General features: G+C 37.6%; 1 long non-coding RNA gene across 1 annotated transcript; it reads left to right on the top strand.

The window, feature by feature from the left end:
• The first annotated feature begins 6,110 nt into the window (after positions 1-6,110).
• LOC109140993 (uncharacterized) lies at positions 6,111-7,123 on the top strand. Its single transcript, XR_002042626.2, has 2 exons — positions 6,111-6,574; positions 6,659-7,123. It is a non-coding gene; the product is annotated as an uncharacterized LOC109140993 (long non-coding RNA).
• Positions 7,124-7,482: the final 359 nt, after the last annotated feature.

The raw sequence follows: 7,482 nt of genomic DNA, 5'->3' as shown, positions 1-7,482 counted from the left end.
TCTCTCTCTCTCTCCCCGCATATGAGCGATAGAATTGGGGAAAGTAGGTCGCGTGTGTGTGTGTGTGTGTACTTATTTAACTTTAGTGAACTCGGCACGCACATTATAAAGTAGAAATAAAGCCGCGCCCCTGTTGGCTGTAAACAAGAAAAATCTTATGTACAAAATGTGCCATGACACCTATAATGCCTATACACGCACCTGTGATTTGGCTCTAAGCAAACCATGTTAGGGCCTTTCAAATCCTGGCTACACAGCTTTCTGGGACTTGATGTGAATACAATAACACCCATTCTGCGCATCTATACTTGCACTGGTTGACTCTATGGTAGATAAAACATAATAAAGTCCCCTCCAGGGTGTCCTTCCAGTGGATAAAACTTGATAAAGTGCCTTCTTGGGTGTCTTTCCACTGGATAAAACTTGATAAAGTGCTATCTAGGGTGTTAACCCCAACCACAACTCAGCTTTTAGAGTGCCCATGAAGTCAAAATTGATGTTTAAGTGTTTTTATCACTTAATTCTATCACTTGATATCACTTTTATAACTTTTTTTTCTGTGCTAAAGGTGTATGTCTATGTATGTTTATGCAGTTACTATTTCTTCACTACCATGGTTATTTATGCACTTTACTGATTTAGTACAGTGTTTCATGCTTTATGTTGCAGAGATTGCGAACTTCTAACTGTCACTAGCTAAATAAACTGACTCAGCCCCAGGATGGCATGTGCCAAGCCTGTCATGAAAACACATCTCCAGCCTATGTAAGAGCCATTTGATCAAGAACGAGAGCGATGTAGTGCTGCATCAGATGACCTGGCCTCCACAATCACCCAAACAGATTGTTTGGGATGAGCTGGACCACATAGTGAAGGAAAAAAACCCAACAAGTGCTAAAAAAAACATTTTGACAGCAAAGTTACAACTAATTCAAAATAAATAGTTAAGTATTGATCACTTCATTTCTGTCATAACAGAGTTGTCGCTGATGGAGCCAGTGGTTTTTAGAAGTCACAACTGCTGCTTAGTCAGTAACCATTTTTATTCATTTAACAGCAGTCATTTTGACTTGTCATAGTAGGAAAAGGGCAGGTGTTAATAATAACAATAATTTAGCATTTTAAACTGGAATTAAATACCAGGTGCAATATTACATTACATAACATACATTTTTAATTCATCTTTCTTTCGTTTCCTAGCATAGACAGAATATCATTTACTTTACACAATGATTCTCATAGCTTATGAATAATAAGAACTTTAGCACTGTATTACAAAGTAGTTTATTCGACCTACCCCTTATAAAAATGATGTGTGACTTTCTCTATGTTTTCAAGAAAAGCTGTGGAAATTGCTGTAAATTTATTGTGAAATAATATTATAACTCATTTGTTGTCCAAGTTCAAACACACATTTGCTTGATACACCTGCCCAGAAATGACTGTGGCTATTCTAGAGACACAGTTTTTTTTTTAGCTACAAGGCCATGTTTGTGGTTCAAAATGTAGTTATCATTACTTACTCCTGTATATAATTGTAATTATGTTTTTTTGGAGCTGATGATTCAATGCAGAGATGAGTCCAAGATCTGAAGTTCAATACACTTTAATACGCGCTCGGATCCATTCTGACATGTAATGGAATGAACAAAGGATTAATTTGGAGCCACTGGGTCATTCTTCATGGAAGCTATTGACAAAGCTGCCATTATTTTCTATTCCAATATTAATGTAAAATACATGAAATAAATAAAATAGGTGTGATACACAAGACCGATTTAGTATAATCTTTTTATTATAATTTTGTTGCCTGACATTACGGCAAACACAGAATAAAATCTGACTAAATTATAAATTGTACAGGTATTACTGATATGACTAATAATAGCTTGATTCAAGTATCAGTATCAGAATCAGAATCAGACGTACTTTATTAATCCCCGTAGGGAAATTGTTTATCACAGGGAGCCATGATAGTGTACCAGTGGGCCAGCGTGCATAATACCAGGACCCTTATACTGAAACAGCTGCATGAAATTCAGCCTTCAATAAGTTTATTATTTGCACCTGACCTTTTCTGTGATGTATCAAAATGTGCAAAAGGATTACTAGTGACATTACAGTCTAGGGCAATTTGATTGATAGAATGTTGCCACCTGCTGGAAGTGTTTATAACTAAAACACATGCATTCTAATCTGAAATGTGACTTTTGTTTTGTTAAAAACATGTGATTTCACTATTGTTATGGAGCACTATTTTAATATCCAAATATAATTTGCTATCTGCTTGCTAATATGCAGACAGTGATGACACCAAAGTATCATACAAATATTATTTGTCAACTGCCAGCACAAGTTTGTGTTGTGATTTACTGGTTGAAATTTTTTTTGTATGTGGTGGAAAAGCACAAAATGTATGTCCTTATTTAGAATTTGATATATTTTATATTTGTGGTCATGATTTATGAAGTATACTGTATTGCCCCATGTATCATGTAAATGATACTCACACTGCACAGTACATTTAACTAGAACACCAGAAAAGAATTTGTTGGCTTCTTGCACAGCTTTTTCTTTACACTGTCTTTTATTTTTGTCATGTTGGTCATACAACTCTTAACACACAGATTTTTCCCCAGAGATCGTTTTTGATATGTCCTTAAGGTCATGCCTGTGTTCTGTACCACTGCCTTTTCTTTTACATATTTGGTTGGTTGTAGGACCTCTGAACATGTGTTAGAAATAATATGATGGCAGCTTATGCAGAATAAACAGAACATAAGTGTGCTTACATAGCATAACGTGGTTGGTATGGCTGGACTCTGGGCTTATGGATATATGTTCCTTATCAGTGGTGTTTTAAGGCCTGGCATACCTTGATTTACTGTTTATGCTGTCTGTTTCAAGTGAGATAGACCAAGAAAGCACTTAAAGTACTCTCTCCTTCCTTTAATTATGTAGTTTAATTGAAAATGTATGTACATTTGCCTCTAGATTAGGTTTACATTTTTCAGAAGATTAGAGATAATTAGAAAGATATAAAAAAAAAGATAATTCCTGAATTCATTGTTTGTTTGTGTAAAGAACTGAGATGGACATTCCTCATTCTGAGCATTGCCCTGCTGTAGACCATGTATTCAACTACATGCAGAGGGTGTAAGAGAGAACACTTAAGTTGGCATGCAGATAATGCTGATCATGTATAAAAGGTTTTAAATGCCTGAATGTTTAACAGACTGTTTCTTTCTCCATAACAATATCATTAAGTTAAGTTAAGTTGAATCTTTATTTTCCGGACTGAGTATGCCCTTTTCAACACTGCATGTTCAACACTGTGAGGTGTTCAGTACAACCACAGCCCCCTACAGTTGGCCAATAGGCAGTTTTTGGTTGAGTACCTTGCTCAGAGTGGTGCATCAGCAGTAGCTGCAGAGAGAGAATAGTTGTCCTGTATTTGCAAGGATGTTTGGTAGTTACTTTTCCATGGTTTACGTTGACTGAAGGGGTCAAACAAGGACCCAGAGGGAGTGGGACTTGGCATCAGAATATTGGAGGGTATGGGGGTGTTACACAGGGAGACGATCTCAGGCAGCCTGCTGGGCATGGTGCCCTGCTTCCCTGTTGCCAGTCCCTTGGCACTTGACTGGCAGCAGCATGCTGTGACTCCATCCCAGCAACAGCGTCACAGATTTGGGCTGGCTGCCATGGGGTCCCTGGCCAATCAGGGCACAGACAGTGCCAGATCACTCCAGGGGTAGCCAATAGTAAGCCTTGATGTGCTTAGTGTCATTCCTCCCAGATGTGAATTCCTTTAATCCCACAAGGTACACAAATGCAGACACAAACATGCAGCTCTAACTCAAAGACAGAGTATGCTCACATTTACAGTTACTCTGTGTGTGCATGTGTATGCATGGAAAAGAGAAGCGATACAAAAACAGTCTGTACTTTCACATGAATGTACCTCTGTATCATACCATTGAGTAAGTTCAGTTCTGACCTGTCAGCATCTTCAAATTACAACACAACTACTGTTTCTCATGAAAGTGTCCTACTGCATGTAGGCCTAGAGGGTTGTCTCACTCTTGTGGACAATCAAAGTAATACACAGGTCTTTGAATTGTGACATGCAGTACTAAGCATATCCTAATGAACAAATACTGTGTGTCATCATTACTTATTGTAACAAAGTCTGTCTTCCGTATTTGACTTTTTATTTTTCTAAATGCAAGAATCCAGTGAGTCCAACGACCAAATATTTGTACTTTGTAGATTACATTACAGAATTTAAAGCTTCATTTTTTTATTTCCCTTCTACACACATGCATACATACCACACCAAATAGAAACCTAAAAAATCCCATTGAATATAATTACCGAAATACATATTTTAAAAAAGAAATGTCATTCATGAAGTACTTCATTAGTCAGTTAGATGTCATGAATGGGATCTGTCCTGTGATCGTCATCATCTAGACTAAAAGGAGAAAACAAAAGGAAATGTGTCAGGATCTATTGCTAATTTCATTTTGTATAAAATACCCCAAAACATTCTCTAGATTAATGGCAATATTAAAAATAGCAGAACTGTTTTGTGTTCCCTCACCGTTTTGTTTTATTATCAAAGTTAGTCCTTGTGTATTCACACCTGCCTGCATTTAGGTCCCCCCCTGGAGTTACTGAAAAAAGAACACGACACCAATCAAACAATTATTATGAGAAAAGTTGTCTTGAATGCTCAATGGATCAGAAATAGTGTGAAGGTATTTTAAGACTGCACTGAATGCATTAATATTTATGTTTTAATTTCCACAAGGAACCCAGCATTCTGAGAGCGCAGTGTTCTAGAGGGGTAGTAAGGTACTATGAGCTCTTTTAGATATGATGGTGCCTGACTATGAAGAGCTTTGTAAGTAAGGAGACAAAATGGGAGAGATGTGATCTCTGATCTTGGTACCAGTCAGAACACGTGCAGCAGCATTCTGAATTAGGTCTTTTTCTTTGACAAGACATTTGATTTTCATGTTGTATAGTTGTCTTACCTGCAACATTCACAGTCCTCTCAGTGGATGAGAAGCAGCCATGTTCCACTCTACAAGTTATTTGCTTCAGTCGTTTCCACTGATTTGAAGAAACTGTCACATTACTGACGATGTGAGTTGTGTTTGTGTCCCTGTTCACTGTGTTTCTGGTTGAGACTGTCCCATTCAACAGCCAGGTCACTTTGGCATCAAAAGCAGTACGGACTAAACATGTTGCTTTTACTTCAGATGCTGCCATCATTACTGTCTTGAAGCTGGGAATCTCCACATGAATGGAGGGAGGGACACTTGAAGAAGCTGAAAAGTTATGTCCCGTTATTATGTTTACTTCCACATTATTGTGCCATAATAATATTAAACTTGCATAACCTGCATAATTTAATATTTTGAATCATTGAAGTTCATGCCATGACTTAATTTGCTGTTCTGTCTGGCAGTGATCAGACAAGAATTAGTGAATGAGAGATTGGGGTGTAACTATACTGAGGCTTCCAGCAGAGGGAGTGTGTGAGCCATGAAGAGTAATGCAGATTGAGTTCACGTGGGGATACTTCCACATTATTTGGCCATATTGATATGATGCTTAAAAATGCATGATTTTATTCCAATATTAATATGTAATCAAATTTCTATTCAATGTAAAATGTGTCACTTATGATTACAAAATGACTGAGAAACACCATTCTGCTCCTCTACAGAGCACTCTAACCTTTTCAACTCATCGTCATGGAGGCCTGTGCAGACTGTACATTAAGTGTATGGTTGTGTCTCCAAACCTGGTGTTTGTTATCTGTACAGCACTAAATGCCAGACAGACAAAGTTTTCACAGTAGACCAATGTTTTGGCCTTTATCCTTACAACACTGCACGTAGATATAAAATAGTATCTACCAGGTGCCTTAGATTGTTTTTTTCTGTCACCCAGTACAGTCTGCACAGACCTCCATGACGATGAGTTGAAAAGGTTAGAGTGCTCTGTAGAGGAGCAGAACGGTGCTTCTCAGTGATTTTGTAATCATAAGTGACACCTGTTACATTCAATGGAAATTTAATTACATATTAATTTTGAAATTAAATTATGCATTTTAAGTATCATATCAATATGGCCAAATAATGTGGAAGTAACCCCACATGAACTCACAATCTCCATTAGTCTTCATGGCTCACACACTCCCTCTGCTGGACGCTTAAGTAAGTATTGTTCCACCCTAATCTCTCATTCACTACTTCCTATCTGATCACTGCCAGACAGAACAGCAAACAAAGTGGCAAAGTGGCATGAACATTGATAATCATATATATTACATTATGCAGGTTTAAAGCATAATATCATTATGGGACAATAATGTGAAGTAAACATAAAAGCAGGACATACTATACTCATGATTCTTTTTCTTTGGACTATCAGTTTCTTCAAGTGTCCCTCCTTTTATTTACAGTTTCTTCAAATCAGTGGAAACGACTGAAGCAAATAACTTGTAGAGTGGAACATAACTGCTTCACATCCACTGAGAGGACTGTGAATGTTGCAGGTAAGACAACTATACAACATGGAAATCAAATGTCTTGTCAAAGAAAATGTCCTAAAAAATACGTTCTGCAATTGGTTAATCCAGAACCTGCAGTTACAGCTCCATCAGTGGAGATCAGGAGATCTCTCCCAGATTTGCTGAAGGGAAACAGTGCTGTGCTGAAGTGTGACGTCACACAGCTCTCCTCCACTGACCTCTATGTCACCTTCCAGGCCAACAGTGTTGATATTTCTGACAAACAGTATGTTGATCTTCCTGAAGGCCCGGGCCTTCATTCAATCAGTAGATGCTTCACTGTCCCTCCAAGTCACTGGAAGAAAGACACAAGTTTCACCTGCAAAGTGAATCAAGGCTTCTCCAGCAACTTTGAGTCCAACTCCACGGGTGATTTTTTTGGTGAGAGGAGTGAGAGGAGTTACACTCTGCTTTCACTTAATTATTTCATGTTGTAACCATTATTAATTTGTAACAGTTTGATTGGTTGAGGATTGATGTTTCTGATTCTGTGAATAAAGGGAGGGACACTTGAAGAAACTGTTAGTGAAAAGTCCAAAAATGTGTCATAATGATATTACGCTTTAAACCTGCATAATGTAATATTTGTGATTATCAATGTTCATGCCACTTTACCACTTTGTTTGCTGTTCTGTCTGGCAGTGATCAGATAGGAAGCAGTGAATGAGAGATTAGGGTGGAACAATACTTGAGCGTCCAGCAGGGGGAGTGTGTGAGCCATGAAGACTAATAGAGATTGTGAGTTCATGTGGGGATACTTCCACATTATTTGGCCATATTGATATGATGCTTAAAATGCATAATTTAATTTCAAAATTAATATGTAATTAAATTTCCATTAAATGTAAAAGGTGTCACTTATGATTACAATATCACTGAGAAGCACCATTCTG

Source organism: Larimichthys crocea, chromosome XII (assembly GCF_000972845.2).
Source record: "Larimichthys crocea isolate SSNF chromosome XII, L_crocea_2.0, whole genome shotgun sequence".
Lineage (NCBI taxonomy): Eukaryota > Metazoa > Chordata > Actinopteri > Sciaenidae > Larimichthys > Larimichthys crocea.
Note: the sequence above shows the minus strand (reverse complement) of the source record. Positions and strands in the feature narration are given on the sequence as shown.